Here is a 23,485-nt window from a genome sequence, read left to right as displayed (position 1 = left end):
CCGTGTGAGACTAATGCTTTTAAATAGCGAAAGTTAGTAATCCCTTATAAAATGAATATACTAAAACAATGTTTTCCGATCCTCTCAACCTAGGAGAAGGCGGTCCAGAAAACAGGGAGAAACACCATATACGTGAATCTGTTTCCCCTGCGTCTGGAGTAAAATATAAACAAGACTAGAAACAAAGAAAAACGTATGCAATACTGAGATCAATTCGAAGGTAGGAAATGACTCTGGATCCATATAAATGAATGGGGATGGATACCTAATAGTTTCAATAGAAATTAGAAAACATAAGAAAATACATGTTTTTTCAGATTCCAGCCACATGAATAGAAAAGTTGGACGGTTTCTCACAATCAGAAAGGAAGAGTGGGCACATAGTAGATCTACCCAAGATAAGAAAGAATTGAGAGCGTAAAAAGGTGAGGACTATGTTAAAGTATACATACGAGCCCCCAGTCTATGTCAGATAAATAAGAGGCATGGGTAGAAAAGTGAGACACACATAAAAAAAATATATATTGTCGCAATATCAAATAAGAATGATGAATTGCTATATTTATCTTAAAACAGGATCGAAATATTGAACATTGAGTTGAGAAAACCCTCATCAATGGTCTTGAAAAAGATAGTGGCAAACAAATGAGCCCATCGAAACGCGTCGACGCAAAAAAGGCACAATTCAAGGAACGGGTACCGACCTATAGAGATGAATGCATGAGTATCTCATAAGTGGTACAATTCGAGCTTTGTTCAGGAGGATGTGCAATATATGACAAAGTGTACTGTCTTTTTATGTGGTGTTTTCTCGGTTATGCAGGTTCATAACGGGATGATGTTATCGTTTGATTTCTGTGTAAAAATCTAATTTGTGTATTTGAGTTTTCCATATATATTTGAAATTGGTTCCTTCTTGTGTTGCTAAGAAAAATTTACTGTTCATAGTAACTGTTAAGTAGGGACCATTTTAGACTGTGTTTTTAAATGTGATGTATAACATGTTTTTTAAATAATAAATACCAATGATTTCTGTATAAAAGTGTTGGAGGATAATTGTCAAATAACGAGATTACACAAGGGACTGCTAGTTGATACTTTTATGAGTACCCTATTCCCTTGAGTATTACAAGGGGTCTCTCTCTTTTATTTTATATAAAATAATAAGTGAACTAAGTTGGTGAGCAAATTGACAGTATAGATGTTGCTTATGTGATGTTGTTGTGTTTTGCGCTTATAATAAATATGCACTAATGGCTTTTGATGTCGCAAATGGCTAGATAAATACATACACATAAGGGTATTAGCAGGGGAATAACACTGTATAATCATTTCCATGTAGTAATTATAATTTTGTGTTTTCTTCGCTTAAGTTGACCATTGTGGGCTGCTGTAAAATGGCCACCACCCGCAGCCTGCATTCGAGTAGATGAAAAATATGAAAAGAGGCTTTTGCGCTGACTGCGACCCTGTCCTGTGATTGAACTGAAAAGCCATGAACATGACGACAAATCTGGGAGTGTTGCCAGATGCCCCTGAACGTGAAGATTTGTTACAACTGTTTAATCCGACCTGATGAACTTATAATGGTCCCATGGATGAGATACATTTTATCCTAAAGAGACATCCGTAGAAGTAACGAATTAGCCATGGACTTCTAATTTCTATTCAGAATTTGAAACTATCAATACATGAGAAAATCTAACGGTGTAGCTTAATGTACCAAGACGACATAATTTCCGCCATTCGACTGTTTTGAAAGTTATATTTGCAACATTTGGAATGTAAATTTTTGTATAAATATTAGTAGACTAGAGAGGTCTAGCGCCACTTCTTCCCGAACCAATGATCAGAGGTCCCGATGCTGACGGAGAGGACGGTGACTCTACATGACGGCTAGAAAACTTTAACTATTTGCTGAGGACCAGTTCTGACTTAGAAAACGACTTTTAGCCAGAATAAGTAAATATGGAAAATATGATCTTGCATTTAATTGGCTTTTCTTACAATTTGATTTTTAGATAAACAATATTCTGTTTGAATTACTGTGTCGGGTGGTTATTTTATTGTCATGTTATTGAATATTTAGAGTGTTAAGTTGTTTCACCAAATCTATAGCAACTAGTTGATGCCATTGACCTCAGGGTACATGCAGATTGGTTAGGTACAGGAAAGAGTTTCCCCTTATACATGGCACGGATAGAGTGGTAGGATGAATGTTGGTGTTATGGGCCCCACCAGCGTGTGATGTGTGTGTGACTGTGAGATCACTCCGTCCGTGGAAGTAGAGGGGATTCGGAAGCTCCGATCTGCACCAGTTTCTTGGTAGCAGAATGATGGTTAACTATTGTCTTGATCTGGTGAATTTGCGTGTATATAAGCTTATTGATTGATATTGATATATGTACTAACACTATATGTTGAAATCGTATTGAGTTTTATGTAGTGTGTACGGCTTCTGGGACGTAGGAAGTCGGTGACAGTTCCGTAGTAGGGCAGAGGGAAGCGCTGCTCTCGGAAGAGGCGGGATTGTTGGCCCTGTATGTAGACAGGGGAAAACGTGTGACAATTGAAGTTGCGCGTCGCATTGTCTGGGTTCGATAAGGTAGCATCGCCGTGTGTTGCCATTAGAGACGTATTTTCTGTGTGAGAGAAGTGTATATGATAGCGAAGGTTACCTGTGAAGTTCTGGTCTTAGGTACCAGGGATCCTTATGGCATTCCGATAACGCTTATCACTAGAAAGGTAATAGGTATTCTCTGAGCTCGTTAGAGGGACAGAGCAGAGGTAAGCGCTGCTTTGTTAACATGTGATATAATTCTGTAGTAGGACAGACTGTTCGCTGTTCTCGGGAAAGACAGGATTCTGTGTGAATGTGCTACATGTTCTGGTGTGAAAGTGCGTGAATGAGAAGGCATTCTGGTTAATTGTGAAACTCTTAGGAGCATTCTGGAGAAAACAGTTAATTGGGGCTTGCTAGAAGGGTAGAGTAGAGGTATGTGCTACTTTATCAATGGAAGTAACGATTCTGTAGTAGGGCAGAGGTAAGCGCTGCTCTCGGGAAAGGCGGAATTCTCGTGGGAAAGGTCTTTTGCTGTTCTGTGGCTAGCGAAGCAGACAATGGAGATGTTTGTATGTTATAACTAACAGACTCGTAGAAGTTGAAACAAAGTCTACCAAGTAGTTTTGTAAAGGAGGGGTAGACGAGAGACAGGAGCAGGAGCTGCTGCAGCGACTGCTGACATCAGGGAGACCGCGCTGTGATTGGACAGTGGGTTTGAAAGGTGGAAGCACGGTGATTGGTGTGCTAGTGTACACCGCGCAAGGATTAGGAGACATACAGGGTGACGTAGACGCTCCAGGATTGGTGCGTTAGTGTGAGTCGCGCTGCAATTGGACAGGAGATCGTACAGTTGTAGAAAAGACTAAAGGGTTGCGGAAAACAAGAAAATGTATTACCATGCTGAGGAAAAGAAAAAGAAATCCTTGTTTAGTAAGGTTAAGACCTGGTTTGACAAGGATAAGGATATTGTGACTAGGGAAGGACAGTTACTTCCTCCAATAAGAACCCCCGCATCCTTCATGGTTGCAAAGTATGGGTATCATACCTGTATTTGGTTAGACAATTGGGCAAAGTACACCAAAGAGGATGGAGTTTTAGCTTTCCCGGAACATGGCTCATTTAATCTGGCCATATTGAGAAACTTACAGGAGAGGATGATGAATCTAGAGCCTCGGCCTAGGCCGACGCAGTTTGAGGCGTTGACTGAATGGGAAGATGAAATGCATGAGCGGGAAAAGCAGAGGAGTGGAGGAAACTACAGGTACATGTTCGGACAAAAGTACGATCGCGAAACTCATCATGATCGGATGAGAAGATGGCGAGATGCCAGTATGACTGAGGGATTATATCCTGTAAGAACTGCAGAACAGACAGAAGGGAAAAAGTGTACAGAGAAAGAACATAGTGTAGAAACAAGGAGGTATGGGGCGAATGAGTCTGATGACGATGTCTTAGATGACATGTTCTACAAAAGACCACCCCCGTATAGACGAGAACCAGAGGTAGGAACATCAGTTACCCCAATGAGAGACACCCTGCGGATTATAAAGACAGAAGTCATGACCCCTGAATTGAAAAGCAGTAGTTCTCTTACGGAGAGAGAGAGAGAGAGAGAGAAAGGGAAAATGAAATTGAGGATGAAAAGACCAGAGAACTAGCAAGAACCACATTTGAATTGACAGAGAAAATCAGAGAATTGACTAAAAATCTTGAAGCAGTTACGGTGCCTGTGACAATAGGTCCGGTTATGCCTATTTTTGAGAAGCAGAGGACTGGTGAAGGTGGTTTAACAGTTCCATATGTAGGCAACAGATTGGTTGTTCCTCCAGAACAGACAGAAATGAGATCGGGAGAAAATCAGTGGAGATCAGGGGAAAATCAGTGGAGACATACCATATGTGGAGGAGAGTTGAATGTGCAGACTAACTCGATTCTGAATTCCGGTTGTGTGGAAGGGAACAGAATGACTGGAGGATCGATCTTAGAACCACATGGAGTGACAGAACCAGTGGGTGCAGAGAAATCTACGGGGATAACTGCTGAAGATTTGAATGATTGGCTGAAAGTTTTGCAGGGAAAAGAAAAAGAATCCCAGGCAATTGATGTAGCTAGACTACGTATGGAATTGGAGGAGCTAATAGTAGGAACAATTCCTACAGAAACGCTGAAAAACTATCAGGATGGGGAAATACTATTTTTGTGCAAGAGCATCACATGGAGAGCAAAGAACATACATGACAGGTTGAAAGGAATAGCCAGTGAAATGGGAATTGACATGGACAAGGTAAAAGCTTTACAGAAGCCTTACCGAGTGGATTTTACAGATAAGGACATCGAGAATCTGGATAATGCAGGCCGAACAGGGCAGATTAAGGAGATGATTGCTTTGCTGCGAAAATGGGGAGATGTGGAGAGATGGAAAGATAGATGGTATAAAAAACGAGAAGATGCAGCAGACAGAACTTACTCAACATTCCCTATGAAAGAAAAAGAGAAAACAGTGACAGCTTATCCCATGAGGGAGATTCCAGGAGGAGGGTATGTACATGTCCCATGGACCAGACAAGATATTTTGTCATTTACGAATGATTTCCCTCGACTGAGAGAGAAGCCCGTCGAGTGGTATAGACAGGTTGACAGATTTGTGAAGTTGTCAAAAGTGCTGTGGATCGACCTGAATAGTCTGTTTGATATAATTGTACCAGCAGACCTGTGGGCAGAATGTAAAATAGTCATAGACTGGCCCACTAAAGAATACCCAAGAGATCCCAAGACAGGAGCTCCAGACCCGGAGGTCATGAAAAAGTATGAGCAGGTTATGGCTTTCCTGAAAAATAAGGTACCCCCCAAAGAAACAGACTGGGTTAAAATAGATCGAACACATCAAGAAGTGAAAGAATCAGTCCATGCTTACTATGAAAGACTAATACTGGCTTTCAAACAGTTCAGTGGAGATGAACATCTGGGTGACAAGGATCTGAGCCATTTTGTATATAGATTTGTGTATGGCTTGCGACCTGAAATCAGTGAAATGATAAGGCAGCATACAGTAGACTGGCAGAGCAAAAAGATTGATGAGATCTTGAGACATGCAAAATACTTCAGTGATGAGATTGAGGCAAAGCAAAGAAAACTGAAAGAGAAAGCAATGTGGGCACAGGTGAAAGTTGCAGAAAGACAGGAAGCTCAGTTGGTTGAACAAGCAAATAACCCAGGAAATAAACCCAGATTTGGCCCAGGAAAAGGGAAAGGCAATATTGAGGAAGCAAAGAAAAGGTTTCCCAGCCACAACTGTGGAATATTAAGGCACTGGAAATCCCAGTGTAAGAATCCACCATCTACTAACGATGACAATCCATCATTGAATTCACAGGTGCAGAGTGAGGGGTGTGGTCAGCAGCAGCAGCAACTGCAGAAGGCTGTTAAGCAGCAGAATCAGGTGCCAAAACCGCCTTTGCCACAAAACAGAGGATCCCAGAAGTACAGCCAGGTTTCGGGGTTCTACAATGAAGAGCAGGTAAACAAACCAAAACGCGCAAGCACTGTGTCACAATATTGGCTAAGGAATGAGGGAAGTGATTCTGAGGGAGGCTTCTGACGGTGCCAAAGAGAGGAGGAAGAGTGCGTACTTGACGCAACTCTAGAAATAGACCAGGCAGGACCTTTTGTAGATGGAAAAATCAATGGTGAAAGTGTAACTTTCCTAGTTGACACAGGAGCTACGAGATCGACTGTCAGGTCAGCTGATATAAAGAATCTTCCTCTCTCGGATGAAGCAATCCAAGTAGTTGGTGTGTCCAACACACAGATCAAAACTCATCTTACTGAACCAGTAAGGGTTAGAATAGGGAAATTCTCAGACATGCACCGGTTCGTGGTGTGTGACACCAGTCCTGTGAACTTGTTAGGCAGGGATTTGTTGTGCAAGATGAATTGCACTATTTTCTGTACCCCAGATGGAATAGCCTTTGAGACACCAGATGAGGATGTCCTATACAGAATGACCCTAGATAACAGGGAAAGTGAGGCTATTGGAACATATGCTGTATTTAATCCGGACGAATTACCCCCAGAATTAAAACAGACAGTAAAAGCAGCAGTTTGGGATTTTACTGGAGAAGATGTGGGCCTGATGAGAAATGTAGATCCAGTAAAAATTACTGTAAAAGATGGAATAGTTTATCCAAACATCCCACAATACAGACTGACACCTGAAATAATTGAAGGAATAACACCTATAATTGAGAAAATGATCCAGCAGGGGGTGTTAAGAGAAATATTGAGCAGCCCATGTAATTCACCTATAATGGGACTGAAGAAACCTAATGGGAAGTTCAGAATAGTACAGGATTTGAGAAAAATCAACAAGATTGTTGTGTCCTGCTGTCCCATTGTGCCAAATCCATCAGTAATTTTGTATCAGATTCCCCATGATGCAGAATGGTACACAGTAATTGATTTGTGCCATGCTTTCTTTTCAATTCCGTTGCATCATGACAGCCAGCCAATTTTTGCATTTAGATTTGGAGAGCGAATTTTGGCATGGTGCCGAATTCCACAGGGGTATACAGAGAGCCCTTCGATATTTAATCAATTGCTAAAGAAATCTCTGGAGAGTTTAACAATGCCTGAAAATTCAGTTTTGGTCCAGTACATTGATGACCTGCTTGTGGCATCAAAAACACGTGAAGCTTGTGAAGTAGACACCATTGCTTTACTGAATCACTTGGCAGATGGAGGATTAAAAGTATCTCCAGCCAAATTGCAATTCTGCAAGAGAGAAGTCCAGTATCTGGGACATAATATTGAGAAAGGCCTGAGGAAAGTGACCATTGACAGGATCAAAATTATCAGAGGAATGAGAGCCCCAATGACACAAAGAGAAGTGAGAATGTTTATGGGAATGGTTGGTTATTGTCGTCAGTGGATAAGTAACTTTTCCTTAATTGCCAAGCCACTGATTAAATTGACTAAAAGTGAGGTGAAAGACCCATTGGAATTAAACTCAGAAGAAATGGCAGCATTCAAAGAATTAAAAAACAGGCTATGTGAAGCTCCTGCCCTAGGAATGCCAGATTACGAAAAAGAATTTGAGCTGTACTGTAGTGAGAGGAATGGATGTGCACTTTCAGTGTTAATCCAGAAACATGGACGTCTGAGGAGGCCAATTGCGTACTTCTCATCAACACTTGACCCAGTAGCTGTGGGTTTACCAGGTTGCCTGAAAGCAGTAGCTGCTACATGCAGAAGTCTGGAACAAAGTGAGGGGATTATAATGGGATATCCTGTACGGGTATTTGTACCTCATGATGTGGCAATCCTTTTAACAAGGAGCCGGACACAGTTCATGTCTCATAGTCGGCTGACTAAATATGAAAAAGTCATTCTTGGTGCATCAAATGTGAGTCTTGAGAGATGTGTGAATGTGAATCCAGCAACGCTGTTGGCAGATGCTGAAAGTGTGGGAGTAAGAGATGATGTTGATCATGATTGCCTGGATGTGCTTGATCACTGTACGAAACCAAGACCAGACAAAAGAGATCTGCCACTGCCTGAGAGTGATCATGTGTTGTTCGTGGATGGATCTTGTCTGAGAACGGATGAAGGAACGCTGAGTGCCGCATATGCTGTGTGTACAGTTTCAGGAGTTGTGGAAGCATCACCTTTGAAAGGAGTTAAATCCGCTCAAGTGGCAGAATTGGTGGCACTAACGAAGGCTTGCAAGATTGGAAGGAATGTGAGAGTGACTGTAATGACTGACAGCCAGTATGGCTTCGGAGTTGTCCATGATTTTGGCCAGTTATGGCTACAAAGAGGTTTCCTGACCTCGAGTGGAACTCCCATAAAGAATGCTGAAGTGGTTGGAAAATTGCTTGAGGCGATACAGCTGCCTAAAGAACTAGCAGTTGTAAAATGTGCTGCTCATGGTCAAGGTGATGATTTCGTCACCCTTGGGAACAAATTTGCCAATGACATAGCACAGTATTGTGCAAGGAATAATGACTCCATAAACCGGAGTAAGGAAAGAGAAATGTCTTCTTGTTCCTTAATGTTTACTAATGTGGTGGGAACATGGGAGGAAGTGAAGCAATTGCAGGATGAGGCAGGAGATGAGGAAATGAAAGATTGGGTGAAAGCAGGTTGTGCATCAAGGGAAAAAGACCACGTGTGGGTCTATAGGGATGGAAGACCAGTCATGCCCAATAGCATGTTGTCAACAATGGCACGGATGTATCATGGCCAGGGACACCTGGGGAGGGATGCTATGAAAAGGGCCTTTAAGCAGACCTGGTACAATGCAAAATTCAGGCTGATAGCAGAGAGTCTCTGTCAGAGATGCCTGATATGTCAGCAATTCAATCCTGGAAAGAGAACAGTGGTGAGCCTAGGTACAATAGGCAGGGAAGGAGGACCCTTCACAAGAATGCAGATAGACTTCATCGAAATGCCCCAAGTCAATAGATTAAGGTATGTCCTGGTGGTAGTCTGTTTGTTCTCCAGGTGGGTGGAGGCATTTCCAACAAGAAGAAATGATGGGATAACAGTGGCCAAGCTACTGTTAAGAGAATTCATCCCAAGGTATGGGTTACCAGTGACCATTGAATCAGACAGAGGAGGACACTTTTATAATGAAATCATGGGTTTGATCTGTGAAGCATTAAGTGTACAGCAGAAGCTACATTGTGCTTACCGACCAGAGGCTTCTGGTGTGGTTGAGCAAATGAATGGAACCATAAAAAACAGAATTGGCAAAATGTGCCTAGCCACAGGAATGAAATGGCCTGATGTCTTGCCTCTAGTCCTGATGACAATTAGGTCTACTCCAGACAGAACAACAGGTTTGAGTCCACATGAAATCATCATGGGACGTGCTATGAGACATGCGTTTGTACCAGTCAACAAGCTGATGACTATAACTGATGACATGATTTTGGATTACTGTAAAGGCCTGGCTGACGCAGTTCATTCTGTGTTTCACCAGGTTGGAGAAGACGCCACCACACTTGAAAAGAAACCAGCCCATGATCTGAGCCCAAGGGACTGGGTAAGAATAAAGGTCCACAGAAGAAGAAATTGCCTGGTTCCAAGGTGGGGAAGGCCAAGACAAGTCGTTCTGACCACAACGACTGCTGTGAAGTGTGCTGGAGTGAAAAATTGGATACATGCAAGTCACACTCTGAGAGTTCCAAATCCAAGTGACGGCACTGGAAAAGAATACTTTGAAGAATCAGATTCCAGTGATGATGCAGACAGTGAGGTAGTGAAAAGAAAAAAGAATCCTGAAAGGGGGGAAAGTGAGTCAAGAACAACTTTTGTCCCACCAGAAGAGATTCTGAAAAGAACATTGCAAACTTCAGAGACGAGTCCAGATTCTGAAGAAGTGCCTGAAGTCCCAACTAACAGTGACAAACACAAAAAGAAAGAAAGAAAGAAAGAAAAGAAAAGAACATTCCAACAGAGGTGACACCTGAATCAAATGAGAAAATTGGACAAGTTCCACCTGAGATAATTCTTGAAGAAGAAGGGACAGAAAAAGAAAGAGAGGGACAGATTGCGGAAAAACCCCGAGGAGGTGTAGGGAACATCGACAACAAGCTAGGTGAAGGGACAAGTAGACAGCAAGAAGATTGCGTGTCGGAGACCCGACGAGGGACAGAAGTAGGGAAATCTCAATTGGTGGAAAAAGAGACTGTTGGGGAAAAGGAAGTTGTTGGAGAAGGGAAAATTGTTGAGGAACAAGAGGCAACTGAGACAGAATCTGATGAAAGTGGAAATGAGATACATGAAGGACGAGTTCTGAGAAAGAGAACTTGGATTGGAGAGAGAAACAGTAAAGAGGGAAAACAAAAAATAAATGCTAAAGGAGATCTTTGGCCCAACAAGATAAAGAGACTGAGATATCGATTGACACAAGTTAACTCTTCGAAAGCTGAACAGGTGAACGAAGTGTCAAGTCAAAACCAAACGAAAGGAGAGGAAACAAAGATATCTGAAGGAATTAAAAGAATCAGAAAACCAAACCAGAAGTATAAGTCACCAGAATGGACGTATGTGGCACTGCCTGAACAAGGTGAAGAGGCAGACAGTCAAGGAAGTCCAGAGGAGGCTTTACTGAAAGTGGTTGAAGAAGAAGAAGCAGTTGGAATCCTGAGAGTTATCTTGTCCGACATTGGAGAAGAAACGGATGTTCAGGACCTAATACAGTTTGATGATGATGAGGAAAGAGTGAAGAATGATGAAAATCCAAATTGAGTAAATCCAAAGAAGTCACCTGAAGAAGAAAGTGAAGAAGTAAATTAAGAACTAATAGATTGTGATAATCTGGTGGGTACTTGCTGCCCTAAACAGTTCGGTAGTGGAGTAGAAGAGGATAAATCAAAAGACACGGTCAAATTAACAAGATGGCAGTCAGTCAAAGCTTTTATTTCGGTAGAATACCATAAAAAGACATAAATACATAAATACTTTAAAAAACATGATTAAATAACAATGTATAGAGTGAAATCCATTAAAACATTAATACAGTTCTATAGAACAAACACAGTAAAAACAAAGATCTATTCCACGAGACGGAAAAAAAGTTAAAATTGATCCAGGGCCAGTGATATACACATATACCTCAAAGTACTATGATGATGATATAGGTAGTACTGAATCAGGGGGCTGAGTAGCAGAAGACAAAAATTTGGACCTAGCAAACCACATTGAGAGGAGGAATTTGGCCATTGCAAACACTACCAAAGGGGTGGTGTCATATTTCAGGATTCTGAACACCTCCTTGTAGTCCCTAAGGCCCCTAGACTTGCATAGCTGGATGATCCATTTTTTCCGTGCAATAGTGTATAAGGGGCAAAAGAGAACAACATGCAACTCTGTTTCGCGAATATCAGAGCATAGGGGGCAAGAGCTAGCGGGGTTTGCAACATTAGACCATCTATGGGTGAAATCTCTCAGTGGAAGGGAACCGTGTCTAAGCTGTATGTAAAGTTTCTTAGCCAGAGGAGGTTGGATCACGTCTAAGAAGACTTCAAATTGGGGACTACACTTAATATCCAGATAGGTATCAGTGAGCCTACCCAGGGAGGAATGGAGTAGGATACCCTTCCTAAAGGATTTCAGCACCTCCCTCAGTGAGTTCTTAGAAAATGTGCGGCAGGTCACTTCCGGGGCGGACCATAAATTCCCCATCCCAATTAGGTTGCAAAGGTTCTTTATGTGGGCAAGCCAGGGGATCTTATCCGAATTACCCCTTGCCATAATGTCACCGAGATCGAGCCTATAGCTTTCCAACTCGGGCGTTGACCAAAGACGCCTCCAGAACTGAAGAGGACGATTCAGGGCAATCTCTTCTATGGGAATCAAACCTAGATCCCATCTCAGAGGGATTAGTGGGGTGCTGACAGGTAGTTTCAGCAATCTCCTGATGAAGGAATTCTCAATAGATGAGAGGGAGGCGGGGGTGGAATATCCCCATAATTCAGCACCATAAAGTGCTCCTCCTCTGGCTTGTGATTTGTAGATTTCCAACGGGGGGCCCAGAGGTTTGCACGAAGAGTTATTAAACACCTTCAGGATACCCCCCACTGATTGGGCTAGTCTCAGATTTGCCTTTGCCAAATGGGAACCCCAATTCATTTTATCATTAAGGGTCACCCCCAAATAGTCAAACGTGGCGACCCTATCCAACTCAACCTCTCCCAATTTAGGGTGGGGGCAATTATGCGAATTAGAACCAAACACCATAAATTTGGTCTTAGAAAGGTTCAGTTCCAGATCCCTGATTTTACAAAAAGAACAAAAGGCCTCTAATGTACGCTGTATGCCCATGTAAGATTGAGATAACAAGAGCGTATCATCAGCGAACATCAGGGCCGGGACCTTACGACCCGCCAAAACAGGGGAGTCCAGGTTAGCGGAGCGCAGAAGATACTCTATCAGCCCATTGATGAAGAGGGAGAAAAGGGTGGGGGCCAGGACACAGCCCTGCCTCACACCCTTCTCTACCGGAAATGGCCTAGAAAGTTCCCCGCCTCTCCCATATCTCACCCTTGCATAGGTGCCTAGGTGGAGTCGTTTGAATAGGTGGCAAAGATAGGGGGGGGCACCCATCTCCAGCAAAATGGCCCAGAGTTTTTCCCTTTGCACCATATCAAAAGCGGACCGAAGGTCCACAAAGATCAAATACAAATTACCAGCACCCATGCTGACTGTTTTCCAATAGATCAAAAGTAATCTAAATAGTTGATCAATAGTAGAAACCTTAGCTCGGAATCCCGCCTGTAGGGAGGTTAGAACATGTTGATCCTCCATCCAGAACTGCAGTCTGGATAATAGGACTCGAGCAAACAGCTTCTGAAGAACATCAATCAGGCTTATGGGGCGGTAGTTGGCTGGGTCCAATGGGGAAGATTTTTTGTGGATGGGAATGATTTCTGCACCCAACCAGGTGTCCGGGATTCTAAGGCCCTGCAAAATAGCATTAAAATATACACATATATAAGGTGCCCAAATTTTTACATCACTTCGGTAGAGATCACCGGGGATCTTGTCGAGCCCCGGAGCTTTCCCTACCGAGAGGGAATTGAGAGCCAATTCAATCTCTGGGAGGGAAAAGAGGCTAGACTCAATTTCTGCCTGGCTCAGCAAGTCCATTGCAGTATCAATCTGTGTGAGGCCTGTATCGTTACTAACCGGAGGGTTACTGGCCGAGAAGAGGGGTTGGAAATGGGCGAGCCAAACCTCCTCACTAAGATTAGGAAGTAATGCTGGGGTACTGGCTACCGAGCCCGAACGAACAATGTTCCAGAACGCCCTCGAGTCACGGTCTGCTAGTGCTTGGAGTAAATTTTGCCACCTTAGATCCTCCCACTCGGCTTTTGCTTCCTTGATCAGGTCTTTATAGGTGGCCCTGGCTGCCCGGATACTGGACAGGGTACCCTCTTTTACTTCTACTAGCAGGGCAGACTTAGCCCGCCTACAGGTACCATTGAACCAGCGCTCGGGCCTAGGAGGCCTTGGTTTTGAGGCCGTGGGGTTATAGAAGAAACTAGCCAAACTACCAATGAAATCCATGTGGATAGTCTGGAGTTCGAAAAAAAGGGACTGCGGAATATCCCCAGCAGGACTCAAAAGATGGAAGACTGCTTCCAAGGAGCAGGTCACGGCACTATATACATCAGCCAGCTTTAGATCATCAGACGCCACCCTTTCCCACCTGACCCGTCTGCCACCTGCCACTAGGACCAAATTCTCACTATGTAATGGAGATTGGGGCCTAGAAGATTCACTGCCACCTAGATTGTTAATCAATTCCAGAGACAGTAGGTTGTGATCGCTGTCGGCCCGTGGGATAATAGAAAAAGAGGCCAAATGGCCCCAGAATTCTACGTTCACCAAAACATAATCGATGGACGAACAGCTCCCAGCTCTGTTAAAGGTGAAAGACCCCGGGACGTCCGGGCAGAGTCTACCATTGCAGGCCCGCAAGGAGTGTGCAATGGTAAGCCTATTAATCTCGAGGGCAAGGGGGGAGAGACGTTTGGCCAGGTGGGAAATAAGATCAGGGATTAGATAGATTTCGTCCTCCTCACAGGAGGGGGAAGGGATCCCTGGAAGGGGTTCGAAGTGGCAATTAAGATCTGCTCCAATTAGTTTATGGGACGCCTGTGGAAGAGAGTGTAGAACATTTTCCAGGGCGCCCAGAATCGACAAACCTAACTGGACCGGCTGGGGGCGCAAGTACACATTTATAACTACTAGTGAGTAGCTAGCAGGAAAGGTTAGTAGGAGGCATAGAATATCGGGGGACTTTGAATCCAATGGCTTTACTGAACACCCCAGGTGTGTTGCAACCCAAACGACTAGCCCCCCTGAAGGTCTCCCTCGCAACCCCTGAACTGCTGGGGCTGCAAAAGATGCATAACCCACCCTCCGTGGTATAGACCGTAGCCAGGTTTCTTGAAATATACAGATGTCGTATTTGTCCATTAACTCTCCCCACTCGGGATCAGAGAGTTTGGACTCTAAACCGGCCACATTCCAGGACCCAACTAATGGTTTCCGGTGAGGTATACAGGGTGAGCTGTCAACCGGAGGGATGGGAGAGGGGGGGCTGAGGGAAACTGAATGCACAAGGGGGTTCGGCCCTAGAAAGCCCACTGGAGCGCTGGGGGGCAGAGACGATGGATAAGGGGGCCCGGGGCCACTCACCGATCCCGGGGCAACCGGGGGCACCATCGTCAATGTATCATAAACATCCTCATCCTGGCTCCCCCCCACGGGCATAAACTCTCCCTTACAAGGACTCGGATGTAGTGGTCAATCCACCGCATTTAGTGCACCAAAGCGGTTTTCAACCGGGATGTTAAAGTGCAAATTGTGTGGGGCCTGGTGGAAGTAAGGTAAATCAGCTGAGACCAGAGTGTTAGAGATGGAATAAAAGTACCCCAAATGCAATGCCTCAATAGCACCCCTTCTGTAGTGCCCTCCCTGCATCAGAATGTGATCTACTACTCTAGGGTCCCTAAAATTAATCAGGACGCAGTCCCCCCCTATGTCTTTTGAGCGGGTCCCTAGCCAGTTAACCCTCCGAACGTGAAGGATCTCCCCTCTCCCTACTCCCTTTAAAGGTCTATTTTTAGACAGCCAGTGGATGACTTTATTTTTTAGTTCAAGATAGGATTCCCCCCTTCCATTCATAACCGAAGGAACTCCTGTAAGGACGATCACATAAGGAGCTGCCTCCGGGGGAAGCTGGACCAGAAGATGAGGATCCTCCAAGCTCCGGAGGGGTCGGTCCCCCCCCTCAGGTAGGCGGGATCCGACCCCGTCTGTATTCCGAGAAACTAAGTCCCTGCAGAGGGTTGGCTGCTCATATGTAGGAACGACGGTAGGGACTCGGGGCACAGTCGGGGACAAATGAGGACCAGCGTTGAGGGAGGGGGCAGTTGGATGCACCATAGAGGGCTGGCCCAGATCCGTGGGCACCTGGATCGGGGGTAAAGGTGACTGAAATTGGGGGGTAGAATTAGTTAGATTTACTTGGGAACTAGCACCCTCCGAACTGCCCGAGTTGGCCTTAGGGTCCTGGATTGACTGCTTCTTCCCAAATCCTTTGGAGTTAACTAAGGAAACCAACCTGTCAATTCTGGATGACAGGGATTTAGCCAGAAGGTTTAGAGAATGGTCTATATGTGACTGGAGCTCAATTAATAGGGTAGTCGCCCAGGTCGGAGGGATAGAAGTAGGGGGGTGATGGTGGATCAGGGCCGAAAGGGGAGAGCTATCTGGAGCAGGGGCTGATAAGAGTCTCCTTTTTCTCAATTTCTGTTTTTTTTGTTTTTTCCTTGGCTTAACCTGCTTTATAGGGGCCACAATAGAAACAAAGGAGGATGTTGACAACCCTTCTTCCACTAGAGCTGGCTCATCTATTTGGGCCTGAGCGCACGGTAGTTGTGTGAATGAGGGCAGCATAGAAGACATAGCATCAGGATCCACCTGATATGAGGAAAAATCAGACAATCCATCTAGAGGGGGGGCCATATTGAATGCCGGTGTAATCGACAGCCGTTTTTCTGTGTTTTCAATGGCTGTAGCCACCACCCCGATTGTCTTTTGCAGCATCTTGTCTATCGCTGTAAGACTAGGAATCTGAGAAGTAGAGTTCGCTAGCTGTCTAGTCATCGGACGACTAGCTGTAGGTTTGGAGTGCTTCCCCATAATTCTAGTGTGCCCACTACACTAAGCAATGAAAAACTTATGGCACAAATCAGTAAAATCCAACAGTAAAAAGGAAGACACTCTAATCCAAAAAGAATGACTGACTATAATAAGTAAAATGGAAATAGCCAAAAGAGTTCAAACACTACTGATCCGGGGAGGAAAGCTTAGAGGGGCGGCCCGGCCCGGCCTCCTCCGGCCCCGGACGGCCACAGACGGTCCCGCCCTTGTCCCGGGCTTCTCCCGGCGCCGCCCGCGCGCGGTCCCGCGACGCGGTGGTTCGCAGTGTTTTTCAAGCGCCTCCCGGCGCGAAAGAGCAGTGGGCGTGTTCGGGTTCCGCTTCCCGTGGCGCCGCTAAGGATCCTGGGGATGGTAGTCCCCCTCCGTGCAGCGTCCGCGTTGGTAATGGCGGGAGCAGGAGGGAAACAGACAGCAGCAGTCCGGAAGACAATCCGGCAGAATCTCCCCTTGCCTCCAAACCAGGTAGGAACACCGCCCGCTCTGTCGATGGGTCGCAGTGTTTTTCAAGCGCCTCCCGGCGCGAAAGAGCAGTGGGCGTGTTCGGGTTCCGCTTCCCGTGGCGCCGCTAAGGATCCTGGGGATGGTAGTCCCCCTCCGTGCAGCGTCCGCGTTGGTAATGGCGGGAGCAGGAGGGAAACAGACAGCAGCAGTCCGGAAGACAATCCGGCAGAATCTCCCCTTGCCTCCAAACCAGGTAGGAACACCGCCCGCTCTGTCGATGGGTCGCAGTGTTTTTCAAGCGCCTCCCGGCGCGAAAGAGCAGTGGGCGTGTTCGGGTTCCGCTTCCCGTGGCGCCGCTAAGGATCCTGGGGATGGTAGTCCCCCTCCGTGCAGCGTCCGCGTTGGTAATGGCGGGAGCAGGAGGGAAACAGACAGCAGCAGTCCGGAAGACAATCCGGCAGAATCTCCCCTTGCCTCCAAACCAGGTAGGAACACCGCCCGCTCTGTCGATGGGTCGCAGTGTTTTTCAAGCGCCTCCCGGCGCGAAAGAGCAGTGGGCGTGTTCGGGTTCCGCTTCCCGTGGCGCCGCTAAGGATCCTGGGGATGGTAGTCCCCCTCCGTGCAGCGTCCGCGTTGGTAATGGCGGGAGCAGGAGGGAAACAGACAGCAGCAGTCCGGAAGACAATCCGGCAGAATCTCCCCTTGCCTCCAAACCAGGTAGGAACACCGCCCGCTCTGTCGATGGGTCGCAGTGTTTTTCAAGCGCCTCCCGGCGCGAAAGAGCAGTGGGCGTGTTCGGGTTCCGCTTCCCGTGGCGCCGCTAAGGATGCTGGGGATGGTAGTCCCCCTCCGTGCAGCGTCCGCGTTGGTAATGGCGGGAGCAGGAGGGAAACAGACAGCAGCAGTCCGGAAGACAATCCGGCAGAATCTCCCCTTGCCTCCAAACCAGGTAGGAACACCGCCCCGAGGAGGTGTAGGGAACATCGACAACAAGCTAGGTGAAGGGACAAGTAGACAGCAAGAAGATTGCGTGTCGGAGACCCAACGAGGGACAGAAGTAGGGAAATCTCAATTGGTGGAAAAAGAGACTGTTGGGGAAAAGGAAGTTGTTGGAGAAGGGAAAATTGTTGAGGAACAAGAGGCAACTGAGACAGAATCTGATGAAAGTGGAAATGAGATACATGAAGGACGAGTTCTGAGAAAGAGAACTTGGATTGGAGAGAGAAACAGTAAAGAGGGAAAACAAAAAATAAATGCTAAAGGAGATCTTTGGCCCAACAAGATAAAGAGACTGAGATATCGATTGACACAAGTTAACTCTTCGAAAGCTGAACAGGTGAACGAAGTGTCAAGTCAAAACCAAACGAAAGGAGAGGAAACAAAGATATCTGAAGGAATTAAAAGAATCAGAAAACCAAACCAGAAGTATAAGTCACCAGAATGGACGTATGTGGCACTGCCTGAACAAGGTGAAGAGGCAGACAGTCAAGGAAGTCCAGAGGAGGCTTTACTGAAAGTGGTTGAAGAAGAAGAAGCAGTTGGAATCCTGAGAGTTATCTTGTCCGACATTGGAGAAGAAACGGATGTTCAGGACCTAATACAGTTTGATGATGATGAGGAAAGAGTGAAGAATGATGAAAATCCAAATTGAGTAAATCCAAAGAAGTCACCTGAAGAAGAAAGTGAAGAAGTAAATTAAGAACTAATAGATTGTGATAATCTGGTGGGTACTTGCTGCCCTAAACAGTTCGGTAGTGGAGTAGAAGAGGATAAGTCAAAAGACACGGTCAAATTAACAAGATGGCTAACACTGAGAATAATCAAAGTAGATGTACCTTCATGAAAAGATGGTGCAAAATGTGCTGCTGCTGTACAGGATTATTAATGCTGCTTTGGAGCGTGCTTGCTCTACTGATCTCTTTTAGAGTAACAATAGACACTTTAGGAGGACATACTGAGAACATGACTAACATAGGGAAGAGTTCACAGAAAATAGTTCCAACTAGAACTAGCAATGTATATGTACATAAGGAGAGGTCTATTAATGATTTTTCTAGCAATGTGTTTTCAAAATTATTGTACGAATATGTAAGGACAATGGATGTAAGGGATTGCTACGTCTGTATGCAATTACCTGCCTCTGTTTCAGGAGGGGTGACTTATCATCACCTTCCGGCTACGTATGGAATTTCATGTAGTGTGTTGATTAGTATATTTTATCAATTAGGGAAATTAGATTATAACATGTCTAATGTAGATAATATTCTTGGGCAACTGCCTATGAATAAAGAACTGAATCCTGCTAAAGAAGCTAACACTTTAGGTGAGATTTTTATAGAAACTAGAGAATTAACATTAGAATATGTTTTTAGAAACAATTTAACATGCAGTTTGAAGGAAGAGGAGAAAACTTTCCTAGACATGGTTGAGAGAAGAAGGTTGAACATGCATAAGAAAGCAGAAGGACATAAGATGAGTGAAACAGTGTGGGATATTGAAAAAGAAAAAGAGTTGAAAAATGGAGCCAGTCCAACTATGGCTATAGATGCACCACAGAAAGGCAAATTATGCATTACCAGAAGAAAATCCCAGTATGATTATTATTGCATAGGGACTAGTGAGTGCCATGATACATACTTTATTGCAACCGGATGGGGATTTAGAGGTGGAGAAGATCCAGTCTTTCCGGGAGTGTATTATATTTGTGGGAACAAGGCTTATTACAGGTTGCCTGACCATTGGTATGGCACATGTTATGTTGGCCTGGTCTTTCCAAAGATTTTCCATATGGATAGAGTAGAAAATGCTGAACAAACTAATCCATTAACACGCTATAGAAGAGAAACATGGACAGAAATTGTAGGAGATATTTTTGGAGCTTTAATACCAGCAGTGGGAATTTCATTGAATGCATATGGCATTCGGAAGCTGTCAACAGTGGTAGATCGCTTGTCAACAAGCACCGCTGGAGGCTTTCTTTTGGTTAATACTAAAATGGTTGCTTTACGCGCTATGGCGATGCAAAATCGACTTGCCCTTGATATTCTATTGGCAAAAGAGGGTGGAGTCTGTGGAATGCTGAAAGTTCAACATTGTTGCACTTACATTCCTGACGAAAGCAAAGATCTGAAGGTCTATATCAAAAATATTACTGATTTGCATGAAGAATTAGTACCACTGGAAGCTGAAAGTATCTGGACTAAAATGGCTAATAAGATGATTGCTATTAAGAATTTTATAGCTAAAATAGGTAGTACCATTTTTGGTAAAGTATTATTTCCATTAACGTGTGTAGTTGTTGCATTATTAATTCTTAGATTAGGGTGTATGTGTTGAAGATACAGAAGAAATAAAAAGAAAATAACACGAGAAAATGTTAAAAAGAGACAAAAGAAACCCGAAAGAGATCCACAAGAAATTGAATTAGAAGAATTGAGAGAAAGTATGTATATAGAAACTAAAAGAGAAGATGAAAAAGAAACAAGAGTTTAAAAATGAACAAGAAGACATTTTGAATTTCTTCTAAAAGGGGAAATTAAATTGATTTTTGGGTTTTGATTTTTGTGGTGATAATATATCACCAAAGGGGGGATTGCTGGAGCAGGGTTTTTACTTTTAAACCAAATACCTGTTTCATTTTCGTATGTCATTATTAGGGCTCCCGGTTTTATGGTATTTATTTTTTCTACATTTCCGTCTGTATTTATCCATATTTATTTTTTGCTGATTTTGTCTGTATTTATCCATTTCTATTTTGTGTTTTCTGTATAAATGAAGCTGCAATGGGTATTTTTCCACATTTATTTGACTGATAAATGAACATTTGCATTTGAATGTCCAAAAGGTTTCAGCAGTATACAGTGCAATAGCATTATCTGAAAACACTTGCATTGCAAAATAGCATAAATAACTATAAATCTGCACTTAATTAAGCTTAATTAGGAAATCTATTGTCTTTTTTTCATCTGCCCTACCTCTCAATCTGTACACTTACTGACCTGGCACTCATGATTGACAATAGAAAAAAACATCCAAAGAAGACATTTTTTCCGTATTTTTCTGTATTTAAAAATAAATACAGACAGGAAAAAAATAGTTTTCTGTCTGTATTTATCTGTAAAAATCAGTAAAAACGGAAAACTGGGAGCCCTAGTCATTATTAAAAGTACTACTGATTAATTAGTAATTACTAAAGATTTGTCGAGTCATGTCTAACCAACCTTATTAACAGAAGAATTACACGTGGGAAGGCAATTGCATGGCTAAAATAATAAGTGAACTAAGTTGGTGAGCAAATTGACAGTATAGATGTTGCTTATGTGATGTTGTTGTGTTTTGCGCTTATAATAAATATGCACTAATGGCTTTTGATGTCGCAAATGGCTAGATAAATACATAAACATAAGGGTATTAGCAGGGGAATAACACTGTATAATCATTTCCATGTAGTAATTATGATTTTGTGTTTTCTTCGCTTAAGTTGACCATTGTGGCCTGCTGTAAAATGGCCACCACCCGCAGCCTGCATTCGAGTAGATGAAAATTATGAAAAAGAGGCCTTGCGCTGACTGCGACCCTGTCCTCTGATTGAACTGAAAAGCCATGAACATGACGACAAATCTGGGAGTGTTGCCAGATGCCCCTGAACGTGAAGATTTGTTACAACTGTTTAATCCGACCTGATGAACTTATAATGGTCCCATGGATGAGATACATTTTATCCTAAAGAGACATCCGTAGAAGTAACGAATTAGCCATGGACTTCTAATTTCTATTCAGAATTTGAAACTATCAATACATGAGAAAATCTAACGGTGTAGCTTAATGTACCAAGACGAAATAATTTCCGCCATTCGACTATTTTGAAAGTTATATTTGCAACATTTGGAATGTAAATTTTGGTATAAATATTAGTAGACTAGAGAGGTCTAGCGCCACTTCTTCCCGAACCAATGATCAGAGGTCCCGATGCTGACGGTGAGGACGGTGACTCTACATGACGCCTAGAAAACTTTAACTATTTGCTGAGGACCAGTTCTGACTTAGAAAACGACTTTTAGCCAGAATAGGTAAATATGGAAAATATGATCTTGCATTTAATTGGCTTTTCTTACAATTTGATTTTTAGATAAACAATATTCTGTTTGAATTACTGTGTCGGGTGGTTATTTTATTGTCATGTTATTGAATATTTAGAGTGTTAAGTTGTTTCACCAAATCTATAGCAACTAGTTGATGCCATTGACCTCAGGGTACATGCAGATTGGTTAGGTACAGGAAAGAGTTTCCCCTTATACATGGCACGGATAGAGTGGTAGGATGAATGTTGGTGTTATGGGCCCCACCAGCGTGTGATGTGTGTGTGCGCGTGTGACTGTGAGATCACTCCGTCCGTGGAAGTAGAGGGGATTCGGAAGCTCCGATCTGCACCAGCTTCAGAGAGCTGGAGAGGAGGGAGTCCATCACAGCTCAGAGAGTGGCTTCAGGGAGCTGGAGAGGAGGGTGTCTATCACAGCAGAGAGAGTGGATTCAAAGGGCCAGTGAGCGGGGTGTTTATCACCTTTCAGTGAGTGGCTGCCAAGAGCTGGAGAGGAGGGTGTCTATCGCAGCTCAGAGAGTGGCTTCAGAGGGCTGGAGAGGAGGGTGTCTATCACAGCTCAGAGAGTGGCTTCAGAGAGCTGGAGAGGAGGGTGTCTATCACAGCTCAGAGAGTGGCTTAAGGGGGCTGGAGAGCAGGGTGTCTATCACAGCTCAGAGAGCGGCTTCAGAGGGCTGGAGAGGAGGGTGTCTATCCCAGCTCAGAGAGTGGCTTCAGAGAGCTGGAGAGGAGGGTTTCTATCCCAGCTCAGAGAGTGGCTTCAGAGAGCTGGAGAGGAGGGTGTCTATCCCAGCTCAGAGAGTGGCTTCAGAGAGCTGGAGAGGAGGGTGGCTATCCCAGCTCAGAGAGTGGCTTCAGAGAGCTGGAGAGGAGGGTGTCTATCCCAGCTCAGAGAGAGGCTTCAGAGGGCTGGAGAGGAGGGTGTCTATCACAGCTCAGAGAGTGGCTTCAGACGGCCGGAGAGGAGGGAGTCCATCACTGCTCAGAGAGTGACTTCAGAGAGCTGGAGAACAGGGTGTCTATCACAGCTCAGAGAGTTTCTTCAGGGGGCTGGAGAGGAGGGTGTCTGTCACAGCCCAGACGTGGCTTCAGGGAGCTGGAGAGGAGGGTGTCTATCACAGCAGAGAGAGTGAATTCAAACGGCCAGTGAGCGGGGTGTTTATCACATCTCAGTGGGTGGCTGCCAAGAGCTGGTGGGCAGGGTGTCTATCCCAGCTCAGAGAGTGGCTTCGGAGAGCTGGAAATGAGAGTGTCTATCACAGCTCAGAGAGTGGCTTCCAAGGGCCTCGTGAGTAGAGTGTCTATCACAGATCAGAGAGCGGCTTCAGAGGGCTGGAGAGAAGGGCGTCTCACAGCTCAGAGAGCGGCTTCAGAGGGCAGGGGAGCATGGTGTCTCGTACAGCTCAGAGAGCGGCTTCAGAGGGCTGGAGAGGAGGGTGTCTATCACAGATCAGAGAGCGGCTTATGAGGGCTAGAGAGGAGGGTGTCTATCACAGCTCAGAGAGTGGCTTCAGAGGGCTGGGGAGCAGGGTGTCTCTCACAGCTCAGAGAGCGGCTTATGAGGGCTAGAGAGGAGGGTGTCTATCACAGCTCAGAGAGCGGTTTCAGAGGGCTGGGGAGCAGGGTGTCTCTCACAGCTCAGA

At 44.6% G+C, this 23,485-nt stretch overlaps 1 protein-coding gene and 2 long non-coding RNA genes across 3 annotated transcripts in view; 2 read left to right on the top strand and 1 right to left on the bottom strand.

Annotated features, from left to right (window-relative positions):
* Positions 1-2,042, top strand: part of LOC146869766 (uncharacterized) — a 35,272-nt gene extending 33,230 nt beyond the window's left edge. Inside the window, exon 2 of the long non-coding RNA XR_014966014.1 lies at positions 1,374-2,042. This is a non-coding gene — a long non-coding RNA (uncharacterized LOC146869766). The remainder of the gene's footprint in view (positions 1-1,373) is intronic.
* The window catches only part of PSMB9 (proteasome 20S subunit beta 9), a 240,527-nt gene that overhangs the window by 147,240 nt on the left and 69,802 nt on the right, over positions 1-23,485 (bottom strand). The gene's annotated exons all lie outside the window — the stretch shown is intronic.
* Positions 5,942-21,893, top strand: LOC146869765 (uncharacterized). The gene is made up of 2 exons (XR_014966035.1): positions 5,942-6,080; positions 21,225-21,893. It is a non-coding gene; the product is annotated as an uncharacterized LOC146869765 (long non-coding RNA).

Source organism: Triturus cristatus, chromosome 1_1 (genome assembly GCF_964204655.1).
Source record: "Triturus cristatus chromosome 1_1, aTriCri1.1, whole genome shotgun sequence".
NCBI classification, from domain to species: Eukaryota; Metazoa; Chordata; class Amphibia; order Caudata; family Salamandridae; genus Triturus; species Triturus cristatus.
This window is presented reverse-complemented; position numbering and strand designations above follow the sequence as displayed.